Here is a 21,959-nt window from a genome sequence, read left to right as displayed (position 1 = left end):
TCAAAACTTTCAACTGATGGCATTTTTCAAGGGACTTTTTTGTTTTGTTTACACTTGGTTTGACTCACTGACAATAGCTCCAACACCAGAGAACAACAACAGGACTCTTGGGAGCCTTTCTTAGCTGACCAATGTTGTAATAATTCACTGATATTCTCTATTTGTCGTTCCTTTTACAAATAGGCCTAGTGTATAGTGTTGTACATGATATGGGTGTCAGCTGTGTTGACAAGAATTTCATAAGCTCTTTCACCAGCCAGCCTAAAGAGCTTCCTCATGGCCTGGAATAGAATGAAGCTTCCTCTTGCATGAGGAAAGTTACTACGGTGGGCTAACGCTAGGCATCGATATTTTTAAACTGAATCCACATTTTCCCTATAAGTAGAAAAGAGAGCTGGGTATTATCACAAATTCTTGGTTGCTTCAAGTCCATGTGATTTAACTACAAATTACTTGGTAGTAGAGGCATTCATTCACAGCTAGTTAGAAAGAAAGATGGTTAATCTTAAAAGTCTCCAGATTACCAGTACATCAGTCATAGCTGCACAGACTATATTTTGCCAAAATTTATTTATTTATTCAGCAGATATTTTTAAAGGCCTGTATTATGTTCAAAGCACTTTGATGATCAGAGAAAGAAAAAACTGAGGTATTTCCAGGAGAATGCAGGAAACTGCTTGGCAAGTATACTACATTGCTGCTCCAGAAACTGCATTTCATCAGTGCAACCAAAATCACTAGATCTTTTGTGGTCTGCACCAGTTTCCTATTGCTGTAGTAGCACTAGTTCCCTATTGTATGGTTGTAAGACCTTCCTATTGCTGCTTTGTATTATTAGGAATTTAGTGGCTTAAAGCAATACAAATTTATTATTCAGTTCTGGAGGTAAAATGTCTGGAGTGGGTCTCAACTAAAATCAGATGGTCAGCAGGCTGCATTCCTTCTGGAGGATCTCTGGAAGAATCCCTTTCCTTGTCTGTTACAGCTTCCAGAGGTTGCCTGAATTCTGTGGTTCATGGCCTTCTTTTGTCTTCAGAGCCAGCAAAGGCTGGTCGAATTGTTGTCATATCACATCGCCCTGACTCTCCTTCCTCCCTCTTTTAAGGATAAGGACTCTTGTGATTACATGGGGTCATGTGCATTGTCCAGCATAATCTGCTCATCTCAAGGTCAGCTGATTAGCAACCTTAATCCTATCTGCAGCTGGAATCCCCCCTTGCCATGTAACATAGCATAATTAAAGGTTCTGGGGATTAGGATGTGGACATGGCTGGAGAACCATTATTCTCCCTGTTCAGGATGTGATTTAATCTGACCAAACTCACTGGAGATTAATACATAAACAACAATGATAATTTATTACTATTTACTATGCAAAATGAAACTTTGGACTTGTAGAATGGGTGGAAATGGCCATGATGGTTAGTTAGCACCTTCTTTCCCTGTAGACAAATGGACACAGAAAATATATTTTTAAATAGACGATAGCTTGGAAAGCATGAAATCAGAACACCCCATCAAGCTTAGTGACTTCAATGGCTGGTGAAATGAATGTGCAGAAAAGCTGTTGCTTGAATCCGCCTCTGTGATAGAGATGTAACTTCTGTTCAGACTGGAGACCAGTGTGCATTGGTATTCTTTGCACTGTACATTAAAACTTTTTATCTTAATGTGACAAAATAATTTATTGAAAAATGCTGTTATAATCTGTTGGTGCTGGTGATTTACTGAAAAAAAATTCACTTGTTTTGTTCTTATCACTTTGCAGAAACATCCAAATGAATGAAACCACTTTTCCCTCATCTCCCTGAAGAGGGCTGGTGGGGGGCTGCAAGCAGGGGATACACCATGAAGGGGCGACCTGTGGGCGCTGACTGGCCGAACCCTGAAGAGCCTGGTGAAGGATCCTTGCACACACAGAGAGAGGCCTGGAGCAATGAAACTGCCCAAATTAATATACTTATAAAATGAGAATCCCTGCAGTGGCCACGATGAAACAAAGACCAGAAATATTTCCTTGAATTTTACATAAGCATGTGGTGTCTTGAGAAATTCTAGGAAGGCAGCAAGTCCTCCCAATATGTGACAGCTTTTTCTTGCCACTTTTTAAAATGGGGATACCAAACTGACTTAATTCGATTTAGAAAAAAGTTTAGAAAAATAAGGTAACTTTTTTCTCTCTACCAGAGTTATGGAAGAAAATTCACACCAGCCATGCAGGATTTTATTTAGGTGTTTCAGCCTTTCCTTGTGGAAATGACTTGGGAACTTGTCTAAACTGGGCCACAAGGTTACCACAAAAACTAATAACATGTCAGGCAGGCAACACTGAAGTACCAGGTCAGGTCTAGGAAGCAGATGTGGAAAATATAAAATGTGGTCAGTGGATTGAGGTCCAAAGGTATGAAAATGTGAAGAATGTGCCGAGAGCAATTGGTGGGCCATTATGGATCTTCAGGCAATTGAGGCAGCAGTGAGAGAGGTGACTGAAAATTGGGTTAAGATACCAGTAAAAAACACTTTGGATGTTAACCAAGAAATGCCATGTTGGACACATTAACTGTTCCCAAACATGGGATAATCTTAGCTTAATGTCTTTGTCTTTTATAGCATGGCATCCTCATCACACTCTAAAGCTGTGTGAGCAGTTAAAAAAATTTATGAAACACTTGAGATGTGCGAAGTGCAGGCCTAGGTCCCGAGAGGCCATTGTAGGGGAAGAAAGTCTGAAATGAGTAAGGTCCTTCTGGATCCACAATCTCGTGGCAAGACAATACTAATCAATTAATAACTGTATTTCTAATGGAGACTCTTCACCATTGCCCTCATGCGACACCCTAAGTTTTATGTGTACCGTATTTTTCCTCAGGAAAACGGACCACAGGACAGGAGCAGCTCTGGGTCTACTAGTCCAGCTAAGGGCATCTTCGAAAAGGAAAAGTGGGAACTGTGAAGAGAGAGAGGGGGAGGGCACCAAGGGCATATGCCCATCAGGCAGTCATCTCAGCTGGTACAGGCCGGCCCTGCTGATCAGGTTTTGCCTGAAGCTACAGGGTTGTTGTGTCTGATGTTCCTGGCTGGAAGCAAACAGTATTTTCACCTGGGTTCACAATCCTTTTGTTTTAACTCCCAGTCTCTCTTAAAGAGTCTTTTTTCAGGATTTGGAATCTCTGAATAAGCTCCACATACCCCAAGCTACATATCGCCAGCAGAAGCAAATAGCACAATGGCTGGGCTAGTCTTCCTTCCAAATGAGGGAGTGTAACAGCCCAAAAGGTGGGCTCTGAAACCCCCAGAGGAAAGCAAAATAGGGCAAGATTTGTTAAAATTCCAGATAAGAATTTCCAGGGGTAGGAGCTCTCTCTTAGCATATTGCTTTCACTTGGGCTTTTACTCTAAAGAAGTATTACATCATGATAATAGACTTTAAACACATACCTACATGAATGTATATTCACATATATGTATACTTTATTATGGAAAATACACATAACATAAAATGTACTATTTTACCCATTTTAAAATATACAATTCAGTGGCATTACGTACATTTGAATAATGGGCAACCATCACCACTATCCATTTCCAGAACTTTCTCATCATCTCAAATAGAAACTCTGTACCTATGAAACAGTAACTCCCCATTTCCTCTCCCCCAGCCCCTGGTGACCTTTATTCTATTTTCTGTCTCCTTGAATTTGCCTATTCTAGGTTCCTCATATAAGTGGAATCATTCAAATGTGTCCTTTTGTAGCTGCGGATGTTTCAGACAGAAGGAAGGAAAAGAAACTGAGACAAGCCAAATGCAGTTCCCTTGGGTCTGTTACAGCCTGAGGCACATCCCGGCTTCCCTGCCTGCCAGGACCACTCCTCTGTCCCTGGACATCCATGCAGGGATGATGCCATTAGGCTCCTCCTCCTAGCTCATTATGCAGTTCATCTCATCTCATTTCCTTCCTCTTTTATACAGAGACTGATTTCCCCTTTGCTGACTCTTGTCAGCACAAACAGGGTTGCATCTATACAATAGCACAAATTACTTCTTGAGCAGCTTGGCTGGGTTTGGGTAGCTGCTGCCAGGTTTCCAGTCTCCTACGAGGCTGTCCTGCCACAGTGGGACTTTGTGCATGTGTGACCACTGGGTGCTGGGCCTGAGCCCGGCTAGCTGAAGTGGTGAGTTCTTCCTGACACTCACTGCCCTAGAGACCCAGGGCTTGGAGGGCACTCTGACCTGGAAGATGACCTTTCCCATGAAAAATAAAACAAAGCCAGCCTCTGCTTTTCCTGCATGGTTCTTGGTTTGCAGTTATCAGCGACTTTCCCAGAACTGACCAATTGATTAGGCAGTCTTGGAAAGCTCATCCCTCAGCATTTAGGGCTTGGGAAATTCTACTTCCAGATCCCAAGGGGACAGAACAGATTTTCAGTGAGTGTTCCTAACTTGAAAAATCTGCCCTTAAACTTTCTTAGTTCTAGAATTCTCTTCCAGACTGTGGGTCTCCTTTATCTGTGATTAGATGTTGAATGTTTATATTCAAATGAATAGGATGCCCTACACAACGGCACAGAGACCAGCCTATTTACCAATTGGTAAAGATGATTTTGAAGTGGCTTCAGAGGCAACTGACCAAACCTTACCTTATGGTCTAAAATCTCCTAGTCTCTCCAAGAATGCTTTTGGTTTTTTTGCCTCTATGTCCAGTCTACCACATAGTACAGTGTGCTTTTCTGTTTTTTTTTTTTTTGACTAGTAGACCCACTAATTTACTTTGCATGGCATTTGTTCTTGTTTTAAGATTTTTTTCCCTCTTAGCTTCCTTCTGATTTATCTCCTCTTTTAAATATTCATGGAAAAGGCTCTTACTTGGCCCCTGAATTTCTTTATTCTTCTGGGTCTTGCTGGTGGCATGGGAGAAACTGTAAGTAAGGTTTGGTGTTAGATACATCCACCTTCCAAGCCTGACCGTGCTACTTACTAGCTGTGTGACCTTGGACAAGTAACTTAACCTGCTCTGTGAAATGGAAATAAATGACTTGTTATTCTCATGGATACTGATACGACTACTTAAAATAATTAGGAAAAGTACCTGATAACAGGTAGTGACAAACTGTAGCACACACCCCACAACCTTTTCTTTCTAATTTAGTTAAACATAAGCCCTGCCCAGTCGATCTTCAGTGGACCTGATTCCTTTGACAGAGCCCCAAACGTTCAGAGTTTTCAGGTCTGAGCTGGTCTAAGCTTCAAACAGGCTGCCCTCAATGAAACCATGCTAGTATTCACTTGATTTTTAGATAATGGTTCCTAAGGTCTTCATCTGAAGAAGCAAGCCACAACTTGGCACTGCCCCTCAAGCACTTGATGCCAGGCTGTGCCCAGGAGGGGTTTGCTCCAGAAAGACAACAGCAAAAAAAGATCCAAGTACCTGTGACATCGTTCCATAACCTGGAAATGACAAAGGACAAAGCCCAGAAACCAAGGGGAGGGCTATGTGGTTGGTTTTACCCAGCAGAAGGGACTCTTCTAAGCAGGACAGGGCTGGCTCGCCTGCATTTTGTTATGGGGCAGGTAACTCGGAGACTGTTTCCCCATGAGAAGTTAGGGTGCTGCTGAAGCTCCCTAGCGTCGGAGGGAGGACATGCGCTCAGCCCTACTTACAGTGTGGGCTTAGGTTTCTATTTGTGACAACTTTCTGTATTGGTTGGCAGCTTCTCCCCAGCATCCACCTCGATCTGGTTGCAGTCCTCGGTGCTGCGTGGATGGGATTCCAAACCCTCGCTGCCGGAGGACAAGGTGACCATTAGTTTGGAGAAATGCTGAACCTGAAGTCCTCGGAGTGGGGATCCTCGTGGAGTAACCAGCTGAAGTATGAGAGAAGCGTCGCCCGCTCTTGGGAAATTGCAGGTTCCCGCTGGGCCCATCGATTTCAGTGTAGATAGATTAGTCTGGAGGCTCAGTCTGCGTTTCAGGCAGTTGTACTGAATGCTTAATACTGCAGCCTGGGGCGCTGGGGGTGGGAAGTCCTCTCCGCCAGGTCTGTTTATCTCCTTACTTCAACTCTGAAAGCAGAGATTGGTCCGGGCCCTCAATGGAGGGCAGGGCGTGATTTTGAGAGGGACACCAGGAGAGGCGAGCGCAGCGGCTCCTGGCTGTCCGCAGCCGGCGTGGCCCAGGGCGTAGGCAGTGGTGGCGGTGGGAAGACCGCGGGGCCCCAGGTTCCTTCCAGCTTGCGTCCCCCGAGTCCGCCCGCCAGCAGCAAGCCCGGCAGTGGCGCCTCGCTTCCCCGGGTTGCTTCTCGGGTTGCGCGGCCGCCAGGGCCTCGGTGGGGGTGGAGGGTAGCAGGGCGGCGTCAGGAAGCCGCTTCCCCCTCCTCCGTCCCTCTCGGCCGCTGCGGAGCGCGGTGATCTTGCAAGGCTGCTCCAAGGCATGCGAGCGAGGAGGCGACCAGCTGGCTCACCTGGCGCGCCGCGGTGAGCCGGCCGGGCGGGGCGGGAGCGCGAGGGGCGCGCGAGGCAGGGGGAGGCGGCGGGGCGGCTGGTGAGCGGCGCGGAGCCCCGGGTCATCCCGGGGTAGTCCGGCAGTGCTGAGGCCCTTTGGAGAACGTGGGAAGGGACTGCTCCGCAGCGGTGGCGGATTTAGGTGGAGCTGATTTGCAAATAGTTGGGGTAAATGACCTGGTGCTCAGAGTGGGACCTCAACCCACTTTGGCGCACCGCGACTCGCAGTGAGCCTAAAGCCTGCGCCCTGCATGGTCCCAGGTGCTGTGTATCGGACTCGGGGGCTTTTCTCGGTACCCCGCAAGTGGACACACAGAAGGCGAAAACCCCCGGAGAACCCCTTCCCAATACACCCAAACCTATGGTATTTCTTGACAAAAAGCAAGCCTTTTCTTAACCGAACTGGTTAGAGCAAGACAGCGCGGAGTATTGTGTGGTCCGCGCCGCACGTGAACTCCACCTGCTGAGAGAGCAACGCCGGCGGCGGGATTGCCGCGTTTCACCCCCACCACTGGCGCCAGAGGATGCCCTAACCCACCTCCTGCGAAACTGGTGCTGTCAGCTTGGGGAATGTGCAGAACCTTCAAAGGGGGGTTATTTAGCCCTAGATGGGAATTAAGACTCAAAGGAAAGGGTATATTCAAGAGCTGCCCTTGCTGTGTTATTACAGTGGAATCTGGAAGGATCTTTGAATTGGAGAATCCATGGGTGGGCAACCTTGCGTTTCTTATTCCCTAAGGCCGAGTAGCAGCGAGGTCTTCTTGACAGGGCAGCAAAGCTCCTTGAACTTCAGTTTGCTGTGTGAGAAGTGGGAGGATACTCCTGCCCTGCTTTATTGACTGGTTTGGAAGATAACTAGTGGGGGCGGGGGGAAGAGAATTTTGAAAAGTGTGAAATATGGTTTCTACAAATTAAGGTGTCCCACATGGCTGCCCACCACACCCTCAGGCTGCCAAAACAACCTTGTCTGGAGCAGAGTTGAGGCAACAACTTCACGGTAGTGAAGCCTGATTACCTGTCCACAGGGCGTGTCTGCTTCCCAGTCTCTTGGTGCAATTCCTATTCACTATACTACCAGCCTGCAAATGCTCGTCACAGTGTGACATCAAGGGACACAAACTTTGCCTTTTTCATTAACTTCTTTAGGGCCTGTACAGAGTGTGGGAAGTGCTAGGAAAGTCGATGCAAATTTAGAGTCTGGTGGCCTCTGAGTCTGGTGGCCTCAGGGGGTTAGATTTGATTAGACGTGTTCTTCATGAGACTTATTAAACTCCGAAAACATGGTGAGCTTTCTGACACAGTTCTTGTTTTCTGACACAGGGAAAATTCTGTCAGAGCCAAGGATAAAAGCATTTTAATTTGAACGATCTTGAGAGGAAGATAAGAGCTAAAGAAAGAGTACATTGTTTGCTAACACATATTCACTCATCTGAAGGCACACATTAGCAAAGACAAATTTGAATAGTTTCCCTTGTCACTAAATTAGAAATTCATATTACTAATATGGAAAGCAACTTGGTTGGTTGTGTTACTGTTAAAATTTCAGCAGTTCTTTTTAGATAAATATATCCAGCTTTCCAGAGATTATAAACATGAGCAATATAGTGTCCGTGGGTCATACTGTATCTTTTCATACCGAAAAAAACCTCTGACTTTTTTTTTTCATTTTAATTAACAGGAGTTGAAAGATGACTCAGTTAAGAGGTTGGGAAATAAAACTAGGTCTCCTTAATTGTGCTGTCTTATTCCAAACTGTAAATCTTTATAACACTGATGGTGATAATAAGGCTGACTTTGATAGAATATTATGTGCCAGACTGAGATTTGCATGTTATAATTCTTTTAGTTCTCACAAAAATCTATAAAGAAACTGAATCACAGAGAGGGTAAATGCCTTCCCCTCAGTCACATAGCTAGTGAGTGAGTAATAATCTCTCAGATTGGCATAAAATTATATTTGACTAGGACTCGTGGCTTCTTTTCTTAACTTCTGCACTGTTTTACCACCCACGTGCAGGCGGCGTTGGGCGGGGGTAAGTAAGCCTAAGGAGCTGGGGCAAGGTTACAGGGTGCTGGCTGGGCAGCGGCCATCCAATCGCTGCGTGGGCTTCGGGGTGCATCCTCTCTGTGGGCCTCATCCACAAAATAGTGATAACAATCCTGTATTGAATGAATGTCTTATTTGTCACTGGACATGAAGTGTGAACTGTGATAGAAAAATGCTTCTCAGCATGTAAGAGGAAGTTTCAGAGTCAAGTGTCTTTGCCATCTGTAAAGGTAGGCTGAGCGTGACAAATGGGCAGAAGCTGAACTAAACCACACAGTGTGATCTGACCAACAATTGTGTTTGAAATTTGTTTTGTTTTGTTTTAAATACTTTAGTTTTGTATACTTGGATCCCTAGCTTTACTGTAAGAGATAAATGCAAATTAGACCTCAACGGTTTTTTGGCAACTAACATTGAAAAGCGATCACAGCCAGCAGGCACTTATCTTTACTTGATTTTAGCTGATGAAGATTGGGGGATAGAGGGGTTTTTTTTGCGTTTTTTTTTAAATGCCAACAAGCTATCGTGGGGTCAGAAAACAACTCATCCCTGAAAATAGTTGTAAGGTACTTCCCTATTCTGTCTTTCTTTATTTGGAAATTGTTCTTGGTTTATTTGGATGACCACTTCAAATATGAAATTCAAATACCAACTTTCGTATACGCATATTTTAAAGGTATTTTAAACAATATAGCTCAATTGTCAAGTTATTTGTACTGTCCCCTGCCCTATATAAAACCTGCTTTTATTTGTTTGTTTGGCGCTCTCTCTTGGCTTAGACTCTTGATGTCTGTAGAGATTTGGGCTGAGGGAGTTCACAGCAGTCACTCAGTGCTTGGTGTATTTTGATATTCTGGGGAGATGTTGGATCCATGGATTTCAAGGTCTTCCCTTCACCCCTGTGCTGTTGTTGGTCAGAGTACGGGCTTGAGAGCAAGACTGCCTGGGTGTGATCTACCTCAATTTTTGTTAGCAGTATCTGTGTGTGTGTGTGTGTGTGTGTGCATAGAAAATTGATAACAGTGCCAGGCACATAGTCATTGCCATATGTGGGGAAGTTGGAGTTCCTATGGCCAGGATCCTCACTGAATTTAAACCACCAGCTGATGATGTAACTGTCCTGTTGCTAGGCTACTGCTTCCACACCTTTAGGCAATAAGCTATTATTGCACTACATGGAGAGAGCTAGGCCCAGGGCTCTGGGGGGAGACAGAGACGCTAGTGCTCCACCTATGGTCGGGAGAACAAGCCAGGTAATGAACCCTTTCACCCCACAGAACGTTTTGCTGTCAGTTTCTGTGGTCACAGTGAATTCAGCGAACTTGCCGGGGCTGAAACCCATTGGCACGACACCATGTAAGTGTTACTTATGAACTGATGATGATGGGGAAGCTGTCTGAAGATGAGTGCTATGGAAAAAAATAGGGCAGTAAGTGAGGGTAGTGCATACCTGTAGGGACGCAGCTTTCAAAAGAGTGAAAGTCTCAGTCTGAAGGCTAATTTGAACAAAGATAGGGAGGGAAAGAGAAGGGCGCAGGGATGCACAGGGGTATAGAAGTGTAGGTGTATAGAGGTGATAGACAAGGAAATCAGAGAGGTAACTTAGGGACACATGGACAGATACTACAAATGTTGAAACTTTGGGTTTTTGGGTTTTTTTTTTTAGCTTTTACTCAGGAAATATATTCTTATGGAAAAATTTTAAACTTAGAATTAGAGAGAATGTACATTTGTCCCATCTTTAACAATTGTCAACATGACTAGTTGAGTTTCATCCGTATCACCTAATGGCACTTCCCACTGCATTATTTCAAAGCAAATTCAAGAAATCCTATCAATTATTTCCAAGTCCTTTTGTTTATATTTCTAAAAGATAGGCACTTAACCAAGCATAACTACAACACTTAACCTCTTTGGCTTTGCTTCCCATCTATAAATCCAGACTGGCAGAACCTCCCTTGCAGTTCTGGTTGAAAGATAAGGATGGATGCTTGAAGCCCTCTGTGTAGGGTCTGGCAATGAGTGCCCAGTTACTCATAGCCACCATGCTAATGATACCATCTTGATCTGCCCCTGTTTTGTTTCTGTTCTTTCTCTAGATAATTCTATCTTGGCATTTTCACTTCTACTTCCTCTCTCTTCTCCGTACTACTTTAGCACACATATTCATAGTAGTCCCTTCGCCTACTCTCTGTTTCCCCTTTTAACTTTAGGTGCCGTTGCTCATATCCTGCCTTGAAACTTGTGCTCCTATGACCCTGTGGCCCATGAAATGCCAGTGCTTTCTACAGTCTTCCTAGAACTTTTTGAAGGGAGATGGGATCTTTCCATTTCATTTTTTTGACAGCACCATTGAGACTGAGATAGAATTCATGTAACATACAATTCACCCACTTAAAGTGGTTTTAGTGTGTTCACAGATATGTGCCAACATTACCACAGTTATTTTAGAACATTTAGAACCTCAAAAAGATACCCTGTAGCCTTTAGGTATGACCCTCTATGTTCCCATCCCACCCTGAAGCAACCACTAATCTATGTTCTGCTTCTATGGATTTGTTTATTCTGAACACTTCATAAAAAGTAATAGATAGATACATACACACACACAAACATATATGCAATATCTTTTGTGACTGGCTTCTTTCACTTAGTGTAATGTTTTCAGGACTCATCCATGTATTAGCATATATTAGCTCTTCACTTCTTATTATGGCTGAATAATATTGCACTGTGTGGCTGGAGTACATTTTGTTTATCCATTCATCAATTGATGAGCATTTGTTTCTGCTTTTTTTTAAAAATATCATTAATGTACAATTACTTGAACAACATTATGGTTACTAGACTCCCCCTATTATCAATTCCCCTCCACATATCCCATTACAGTCACTGTCCATCAGTGTAATAAGGTGCTATAGAATCATTAATTGTCCTCTCTGTATATACTGCATTTCCAGTGCCCCACCCCCCCAATACATTATGTGTGCTAATCATAATGCCCCTTTTTCCCCTTATCCCTCCCTTCCCACCCATGCTCTGCAGTCCCTTTCCCTTTGGTAATTGTTAGTCCATTCTTGGGTTCTGTGATTCTGCTGCTGTTTTGTTCCTTCAGTTTTCCTTTGTTCTTATACTCCACAGATGAGTGAAATCATTTGATACTTGTCTTTCTCCACCTGGCTTATTTCACTGAGCATAATACCCTCTAGCTCCATCCATGTTGTTGCAAATGGTAGGATTTGTTTTCTTCTTATGGCTGAATAATATTCCATTGTGTATATGTTCCACATTTTCTTCATCCATTCATCTACTGATGGACACTTAGGTTGCCTCCATTTATTGGCTATTATAAATAGTGCTGTGATAAACATAGGGGTGCATATGTCTTTTTTCAAACTGGGCTGCTGCATTCTTAGGGTAAATTTCTAGGAGTGGAATTCCTGGGTCAAATGTTATTTCTGTTTTGAGTTGTATGAGGAACCTCCATACTGCTTTCCACAATGGTTGAACTTGTTTACATTCCCACCAGCAGTGTAGGAGAGTTCCCCTTTCTCCACATCTTCGCCAACATTTGTTGTTGTTTGCCTTTTGGATGTTGGCCATCCTAACTGGTGTGTGAGGTGATATCTTATTGTGGTTTTAATTTGCATTTCTCTGATGATTAGTGATGTGGAGCATCTTTCCATGTGCTTATTGGCCATCTGAATTTCTTCTTTGGAGAAGTGTCTGTTCAGATCCTCTGATCATTTTTTAATTGGCTTATTTGCTTTTTGTTTGTTGAGGTGGGTGAGCTCTTTATATAATTTGGATGCCAACTCCGTATCAGATATGTCATTTATGAATATATTCTCCCATACTGTAGGATGTCTTTTTGTTCTACTGATGGTGTCCTTTGCTGTACAGAAGCTTTTTAGTTTGATATAGTCCCACTTGTTCATTTATGCTTTTGTTTCCCTTGCCCAGGAAGATATGTTTATGAAAAAGTTGCTCATGTTTCTGTCCAAGAGATTTTTGCCTATACTTTTTTCAAAGAGTTTTATGGTTTCATGGCTTACATTCAGGTCTTTCATCCATTTCGAGTTTACTTTTGTGTATGGGGTTGGACAATGATCTAGTTTCATTCTCTTACATGTAGCAGTCCAGTTTTGCCAACACCAACTATTGAAGAGGCTGTAATTTTCCCATTGTATTTCCATGGTTCCTTTGTCGTCTATTAATTGACCATATATGCTTGGGTTTATATCTTGGCTCTCTATTTTGTTCCACTTGTTGATGGGTCTGTTCTTGTGCCAGTACCAAATTGTCTTGATTACTGTGGCTTTGTAGTAGAGCTTGAAGTCAGGGAGCATAATTCACCCTGCTTTATTCTTCCTTCTCAGGATTGCTTTGGCTATTTGGGGGTCTTTTGTATTTCATATGAATTTTAGAACTATTGCTCTAGTTCATTGAAGAATGCTGTAAGTATTTTGATAGTGATTGCACTGAATCTGTAGATTGCTTTAGGCAGGATGGCTATTTTGACAATATTAATTCTTCCTAGCCAAGAGCATGGGATGAAATTCCATTTATTACTGTCCTCTTTAATTTCTCTTAAGAGTGTCTTATAGTTTTCAGGGTATAGGTCTTTCACTTCCTTGGTTAGGTTTATTCCTAGGTATTTTATTCTTTTTGATGCAATTTTGAATGGAATTGTTTTCCTGATTTCTCTTTTTGCTAGTTCATCATTAGTGTATAAGAATACAACAGATTTCCATGTACTAATTTTGTATCACACAACTTTGCTGAATTCAGATATTATTTCTAGTAGTTTTGGAGTGGATTCTTTAGGGTTTTTTAATGTACAATATCATGTCATCTGCAAATATTGACAGTTTAACTTCTTCTTTACCAATCTGGATTCCTTGTATTTCTTTGTTTTGTCTGATTGCCATGGCTAGGACCTCCAGTACTATGTTAAATAACAGTGGGGAGAGTGGGCATCCCTGTCTGGTTTCCGATCTCAGAGGAAATGCTTTCAGCTTCTCGCTGTTCAGTATAATGCTGTCTGTGGGTTTATCATATATGGCCTTTATTATGTTGAGGTACTTTCCCTCTATTCCCATTTTGCTGAGAGTTTTTATCATGAATGGATGTTGAATTTTGCCGAATGCTTTTTCAGCATCTATGGAGATGATCATGTGGTTTTTGTCCTTTTTGTTGATGTGGTGGATGATGTTGATGGATTTTCCAATGTTGTACCATCCTTGCATCCCTGGGATGAATCCCACTTGATCATGATGGATGATCTTTTTGATGTATTTTTGAATTCAGTTTGCTAATATTTTGTTGAGTACTTTTACATTTATGTTTATCAGGGATTTTGGGCTGTAATTTTCTTTTTTTGTGGTGTCTTTGCCTGGTTTTGGTATTAGAGTGATGTTGGCCTTGTAGAATGAGTTTGGGAGTATTCCCTTCTCTTCTACTTTTTGGAAAACTTTAAGGAGGATGGGTATTAGGTCTTCACTAAATGTTTGATAAAATTCAGCAGTGAAACCATCTGGTCCATGGTTTTGTTCTTAGGTAGTTTTTTTATTACCAATTCAATTTCTTTGCTGGTAATTGGTCTATTCAGATTTTCTATTTCTTCCTGGGTCAGTCTTGGAAGGTTGTATTTTTCTAGGAAGTTGTCCATTTCTTCTAGGTTATCCAGTTTGTTACCATATAATTTTTCATAGTATTGTCTCACAATTTTTTATATTTCTGTGGTGTCCATAGTGATTTTTCCTTTCTCATTTCTGATTCTGTTTATGTGTGTAGACTCTCTTTTTTTCTTGGTACGTATGGCTAGGGGTTTATCTATTTTGTTTATTTTCTCAAAGAACCAGCTCCTGCTTTCATTGATTCTATTGTTATATTCTTCTCAATTTTATAATCTTTATTATGTCCCTCCTCCTACTGACTTTGGGCCTCATTTGTTCTTCTTTTTCTAGTTTCATTAATTGTGAGTTTAGACTGTTCATTTGGGATTGTTCTTCTTTTCTGAAGTAGGCCTGTATTGCAATATATTTCCCTCTTAGCATGTCCTTCACTGCATCCTACAGATTTTCTGTTGTTGAATCACTGTTGTCATTTGTCTCCATATATTGTTTGATCTCTGTTTTTATTTGGTCATTGATTCATTGATTATTTAGGAGCATGTTGTGAAACCTCCATATGTTTGTGGGCTCTTTCATTTTCTTTGTGTAGTTTATTTCTAGTTTCATACCTTTGTGATCTGAGAAGCTGGTTTGTGCAATTTCAATCTTTTGAATTTACTGAGGTTCTTTTTCTGGACTAGTATATGATCTATTCTTGAAAATGTTCCATGTGCACTTGAGAAGAATGTGTATCCTGTTGCTTTTGGATGGACTGTTCTGTAGATATCCGTTAGGCCCTTGTGTTGTTCAGTGCCTCTGTGTCTTTACTTATTTTCTTTCTGGTTGATCTTTCCTTTGGAGTGAGTGGTGTATTGAAGTCTCCTAAAATGAATGCATTGCCTTATATTTACCCCTTTAATTCTGTCAGTGTTTGTTTCACATATGTAGGTGATCCTGTGTTGCGTGCATAGATATTTATAATGGTTATATCCTCTTGTTGAACTGAACCTTTTATCATTATTTTATGTCCTTCTTTGTCTCTTGTGACTTTCTTCGTTTTGAAGTCTATTTTGTCTGATACAAGTACTGCAACTCCTGCTTTTTTCTCTATTAGGTGCATGAAATATCTTTTTCCATCCCTTTACTTTCAGTCTGTATATGTCTTTGGGTTTGAAGTGAGTCTCTTGTAGGCAGTATATAGATGGGTCTTGTTTTTTTGTTTTTTTTTCTAAAATTTTTTATTAAGGTATGATTGATATACACTCTTATGAAGGTTTCACATGAAAAAACAATGTGGTCACTACATTCATCCATATTATGAAGTCCCCACCCATATGCAGTCACTGTCCATCAGTGCAGCAAGTTGCCAGAGATCCACTATCTCCATTCTCTGTGATACACTGTTCTCCCCGTGATCCCCCACACCATATGTACTAACTATAATACCAGATGGGTCTTGTTTTTTATCTATTCAGTAACTATGTCTTTTGATTGGTACATTCAGACCATTTACATTTAGGGTTATTATCGATAGGCATACACTTATTGCCATTGCAAGCTTTAGATTCATGGTTACCAAAGGTTCAAGGTAAAGTGCACTTACTATTTAACAGTCTAATTTAACTCACTTTGTGTGCTATTACAAACACAACCTAAATGTTCTTTTTTTTATTTCCTCCTTTCTCTTCCTCCTCCATTCTTTGTATGTTATGAATCATATCCTGTACTCTTTGTCTATCCCTTGGGTGACATCTATTTAGCCTTAGGAATACTTCCATCTATAGTAGTCCCTCCAAAATGCACTGTAGAGGTCATTTGTGGGAGATAAATTCTCTCAGCTCTTTCTTATCTGAAAATTGTTTAATCCTTCCTTCAAATTTAAATGATAACCTTGCCGGGTAGAGTATTCTTGGTTCAAGGCCTTTCTGCTTCATTGCATTAAGTATATCATGCCACTCCCTTCTGGCCTGTAAGGTCTCTGCTGAGAAGTCTGATGATAGCCTGATGGGTTTTCCTTTGTATGTGATCTTTTTTCTTTCTCTAGCTGCTTTTAAATGTCTGTCCTTATCCTTGATCTGTGCCATTTTAATTATTATATGTCTTGATGGTGTCTTCCTTGGGTCCCTTGTGTTGGGAAATCTGTGCACCTCCATGGCATGAGAGACTATCTCCTTCCCCAGATTGGGGTAGTTTTCAGCAATTATCTCTTCAATGACACTTTCTATCCATTTTTCTCTCTTCTTCTTCTTCTGGTACCCCTATAATGTGAATATTGTTCTGTTTGGATTGGTCACATAGTTGTCTCAATATTCTTTCATTCCTAGAGATTCTTTTTCTCTCTCTGAGCCGCAGCATCTTTGTATTCCTCTTCTCTAATTTCTATTCCATTTACCATCTCTTCTACTACATCTAATTTGCTTTTAAATCCCTCCATTTTATGTTTCATTTCAGATATGGAATTTCTTAATGATTGAATCTCCAACTTGAATTCATTGCTGAGTTCTTGAATATTTTTCTGTTCCTCCAGAAGTATGTTTATAATTTTTGTTTGAAATCTCTTTCATGAAGATTGGTGAATTCAGTTTCATTTGGCCCTTTTTTCTGGGGTTTGTGAGATTTTGGTCTGAACTATGTTTTTTTGACATTTCATATTTCTGTGTTGTGCCCAGTAGTGCCCAGAAGCTCCAGTCTCTGGAGCTTCTCAGCCCCTAGAGTTAGGTTGGGGGTCATAGGGGAGTGGAGCTGGTGCCTGGGGGGAGGAAATACCTGTTTCCTGATTCCTGTCTGTGGTGACTGTCTCCAGCATCAGAGCCAGTGGGCCAAGCACACAGGTGTAAGCCTCTGTGCTTTGCATCTCCAGCTGTTGCAGATGGGGCCTCTCTCTGGCTGGCCCGACACCAGCACAGTGACTGCAGTTTTGTGAACCAGTGATGGCAGGCTAGGAGGATGGCGCAGCAGGCTGCATGTCACAGTGGGGGGCCTTGGAGCTGAGCAGGCAACCAGGGGATGGAGCGCCTTAAGCTCCTCAAAGTTCCCAACCAGCTGGGCAGAGTGCACCCAGACAACCTTGTCCAGCTCTCTCCCAGCCATGCAGCAAGCTCCATGCAATCCCCACCCCCTCAGCAGCCCTTTCGCTGCTAGGAAGTCTCTCAGACCATCTGCCTTACCTCTGACAGAGAGCAGCCGATTGTGGATCCCCATCCTCCACAAATGGCCAGAATCTCAGTCTCTCAAGCACTCTGCCTGTCCAAGCTCCCCAGTGTCCACAGAACCACACAATGCAGGTTTCTGCTCACATAGCAGATCTCCAGGGCTGGGTGTTCAGCAGTCCCAGGCTTCCACCCCCTCCCCCACTTGGTTTCTCTTCCTCCCACTGGTGAACTGGGCTGGGGGAAGGGCTTGGGTCCCACCTGATCAAGGCTTTCATAGGTTACCCTGTTTGGTGAAGTCTGCCCTGTTCGTGAGGTCTGTACAGTCTGGTTCAGCCTTCTTTCTTGTTGTTGTTTTAGGGTTAATTGTATTAACTAACTATATTTTCATACTATTTGTGGTTTTGGGAGGAGTTCTCCATCTCACCTTTCATGCTGCCATCTTAAATTTCCTTGTTTCTGATTTTTAGCTATTATGAATAAAGCTGCCATTAACATTTGTATAAAGTTTTTGTGTGAACATATGCTTTTATTTCTCTTAGGTATATATTCATGAGTGGAATTGCTAGGTGAAATGGTAACTATATGTTAATTTCAGGAATTGCCAGGTTGTTTTCTAATATGACTTCCCATTTTATTTCACTGAGAAAGGTGGCAATCTATCCACCTTTCACTGTACCCTTACTTTGGGTAAATTTTTGTATTAATACTTGTTCTAAGTCTTACTTAGTTATCTAATTATATTCATGTATAAGTATTTTTTTTTTATTGCTTTTTATGTATAAAGTTTTTAGTGGAACATTACTTGAACAATGGTCCCCAAAGGAGAGGGTATGTACCTTTTGGTCCATACAAGATTCATTGGAAAGCAAGAACAAAATGCTATTTTGCCTCTTCAACAACCTATGTTGGGAAAACTGGACAGCCTCATGTAAGAGAGTGAAACTGGCTTATTGTCTAGCTCCATACACAAAAGTAAACTCAAAATGGAGTCAAAGGCCTGAATGTAAGTCATGAAACCATAAAACACTTAGAAGAAAACATGGGCAAAAATCTCTTGAATACAAGCATGAGCAATTATTTCCTGGACATATCTCCTTGGGCCAGGGCAACAAAATAAAAAATGAACAAGTGGGACTACATCAAGTTAAAAAGCTTCTGCACAGCAAAGGACACCATCAGAAGAACAAAAGGCATCCTACAGTATGGGAGAATATATTTATAAGTGACTCATCTGATAAGGGGTTAACATCTAAAATATATAGAGAACTCTTATGCTTCAACATCCAAAACACAAATAACCTGATTAAAAGTGGGTGGAGGACCTGAACAGACATTTCTTGAAAGAAGAAATATAAATGGCCAACGGGCATATGAAAAGATGTTCCACATTGCTAATCATCAGGGAAATGCAAATTAAAACCACAATGAGATATCACCTCACACACCAGTTAGAATGGCCACTATCCAAAAGACAAGAAATAACAAATACTGGCAAGGATGCGGAGAAATTCAAAACCTCCTACACTGTTGGTGGGAATGTAAATTTGTGTAACCACTATGGAAAGCAGTATGGAGGTTCCTCAAAAAACTAAAAATAGAAATACCATTTGACCCAGTAATTCCACTTCTAGGAATTAACCAGAGGAAAACAAAATCCTTGATTCAAAAAGATATATGCACTCTTATGTTTATCGCCACACTACTTGCAATAGCCAAGATATGGAAGCAACCTAAGTAATCCACCAATATATGAATAGAGAAAGAAGATGTGGTACATATACACAATGGAATATTATTCAGCCATAAAAAGAACAAAGTCCTGCCACTTGCAACAACATGGATGAATCTAGAGGGTAGTATGCTTAGTGAAATAAGCCAGGAGGAGAAAGACAAATACCATATGATTTCACTTATTTGTGGAATATAAAAACAAAGCAAAAGAGAAGGAACAAAATAGCAATAGACTCATAGACACTGAGAAGGGACTAGTGGTTACCAAGGGAAAGGGGTTGGGGAGGGTGGGGGGGTAGGGTGAGAGGGATAAAGGGGCCCAATCACAATGTAAGTTGGTCATGAGGATGGTAGTACAGCATGGAGAATATAGCCAATGATTTTGTACCATCTTTCTACATTGATAGATAGTAACCCCCTAGAGGAGGTGAGGATTTGATAACGTGGGTAACTGTTGAACCACTGTGTTGTATATTTGAAACCAATATGAGGTCATTTATCGACAATACTTTAATACAAAGAAAGAGTATTCAAGAAAATAACAGCAGTATAAAACCAACAAAAACAAAATGTTATTTTTATGAATGTTTTATAATTACATAATGTATTAGAATAGCTGTTATATTTAAAGTTTGTAATTAAGTAGTCCTATATTGGACATGTATGTGCAAAGTTTCTTTTTACAAATAGGAAGGCATAATCACAAAATTCTGGGGACAACTGTATTAATGACATGGAATCAAATATAGCTGCATGGTTCTTGTCCTACATTTTGTGACAAACGTGATGGGAAAATTCTTAAAAATTACATTGCTAATTAAATTGCAAACATTCTGCTAATTTTAGCCCAAATGTAAATACCAGTGGGAAGAGCTTTGGATCAGGAGTCAGACTTTTGTTTTTGTTCTACTTCTGCTCGTTACTAATGGTGAAACTTTGGGCCAGCTCCCTAACGGTCATTGTGCAGAATGAGAGTGGTAACTGTGACATATGCGGTGACCACAGGAAGTGAGTCGTTTGTGTGTCTTGGGCAACCCTGCAGTTTTCTCAGGCAAAAACTCTGGCATTCCTCAATCTTTGCCTTTGTTAGTTCTTCTCCTTCGCACTCTATCCCACCTGTTTCGCATTATTGCTTTCTTTCCTTCCTCTGTGTTCTTCTGACAGCAGACCTTGAGAATTAAGGGTCATTGTTGGTCAGAGAGGTGATGCCACCAGCCGCCATTGCAGTTTGCCACCGTTTCCTTCCTGGTGCTTTTAAAATTAGAACACAGTGTTCAGCACGTGCTGTGTTAAAGATGCAGCTGTATGAAAATCACAGTTTACTCCGATTCCTGGCCACTGTTGTGCAAGCTGTGGAGTCATGTTACTGGGCTTCTTAATGGTTTCTGTTTGATATGTGATAGTTTAAGTCTGTTGACATCCTTAGGGATGGTGAGTCTTTGCTTAAAGTCAAAGCATGAGGGAAGTAGGTACAGAAAGATGGGAAGAGGTTTTGGGGAACAGCGTTAACCAAACAGCTCACAGGCTTTAGTTAAAGATAAGATTCCCTCTCTGTTCTCAAGTGTTTATTACCGGGCATGCTCAGTAAGACACCATAAAATTGAATGGAATGGATTTTACCTTTCACCCTAAACTCTGGTTTGTGATTTCTATTCTGTAACATGCTTTATTCTAAGGGAATGGTTAGCAGACATTTTAGGTCATGATCTCCAATCTCTTCTAAAGAGTGACATCTATTCATTGCTTCCTTTTTTGGGCAGCAGAAATAACCAACAAAACCATACATAGGTCTGTTTGCTCATCCTTTCATTCATACACTCAAAGAATACATTTACTGAGCACTTGTTATGTGCCCCCACTCTAGGTTCTGGGGATAGAGCAGTGTCCAAAATAAATTTTTTTAAAAAAGTTCCTGTAGAGATCTTACATCCCAGTGGGTGTTAATCATGGAGGTTAAATACAATGAGGATTAGTGCTAAGGAGTAAAGAGAAAAACAGAGTTGTGAAGGAGGGAGAAGACCTTTTAGAGCAGGACAGTTGCCGTTCTTTATAGAGTGGCCAGGGAAGCTGCACTGAGAAGGTAACATTGAAGATGAGCCTTTACTCTGACGCTCCCAGTTATGTATTCAGTTAATAGTTGGTGCTGGGGCAGAGAAAACCCTAAATCTGACATGCTGTGCCTACTCATGGACTAACTCTAAGATGGTTAAGCATTTAGGAGTTAAAGCTGTTCCTCTACCATCAGAGTGCTGGCTGCTTGTGGTCTGAAGGACTTTTGTGAAGTCGCTATGGAGGTCATGGTGGCTCATGTCCATCTGAGACATCTGCCCTTCTTGCAAAGCTTGCATCTTGCCAGTCAGTACTGTGGCTCTGTCATGGCCCTAGAGTCCCAGCCATTCTTGACAGGACCACTAACCAATGGGCAGGGACCCGTTGGAAGGACTCGTGGGAGGAGTCTGGAGTCTCTTGTCCAGGGCCTTTGCTGCTGCATGTCTGTTAACCAGGAAGCTGGCCTGTGCTTGCCTTCTATAGGAAGTTCTCAACAGAAATGACGGTAAGGTTTGCCGCTTCGTTTCTCTTCCTTTAAAATGTTTTTGGAAATTGATTTTATCTTTGTACCTAAGCATCTCTGATTTAAAGGACCCCATTTATGAGAGCAGGAAGCACTTTGAGAAGATGCCAAGCATTGCTTAGACCCAAATTACCTGCTGCCTATGGGTACCTGAAATTTATGACTATATGTGTCCAGTCAGTCTTCCCTCTGCCAGAATGTAAGCTACTGGGGAGCAAGAAGCTTATTTTAGCTACCACTGTCACGCCAGTGCTACAAAAACAAAAATAATGTCAGCCATGCAGAAGATGCTCAGTAAGTATTTGTTTACCTGAGTAACTAACAGACTACAAGCAATGTGGTAA

The 21,959-nt window shown here is 41.7% G+C and overlaps 1 protein-coding gene across 6 annotated transcripts in view; it reads left to right on the top strand.

Moving 5' to 3' along the window:
- Window positions 1-21,959, top strand: part of RUBCNL (rubicon like autophagy enhancer) — a 60,358-nt gene that overhangs the window by 3,151 nt on the left and 35,248 nt on the right. The window contains exons 2-3 of one of the 6 annotated variants that reach the window (XM_073212630.1): window positions 1,769-5,867; window positions 9,823-9,901. The gene's annotated coding sequence lies outside the window, so the exon portion shown is untranslated. The other 5 variants (XM_073212634.1, XM_073212631.1, XM_073212632.1 and 2 more) reach the window with 5 other exon arrangements.

Source organism: Manis javanica, chromosome 9 (genome assembly GCF_040802235.1).
Source record: "Manis javanica isolate MJ-LG chromosome 9, MJ_LKY, whole genome shotgun sequence".
Lineage (NCBI taxonomy): Eukaryota > Metazoa > Chordata > Mammalia > Pholidota > Manidae > Manis > Manis javanica.
The sequence above is the reverse complement of the archived record's forward strand: the minus strand, read 5'-3'. Positions and strand labels throughout refer to the sequence as shown.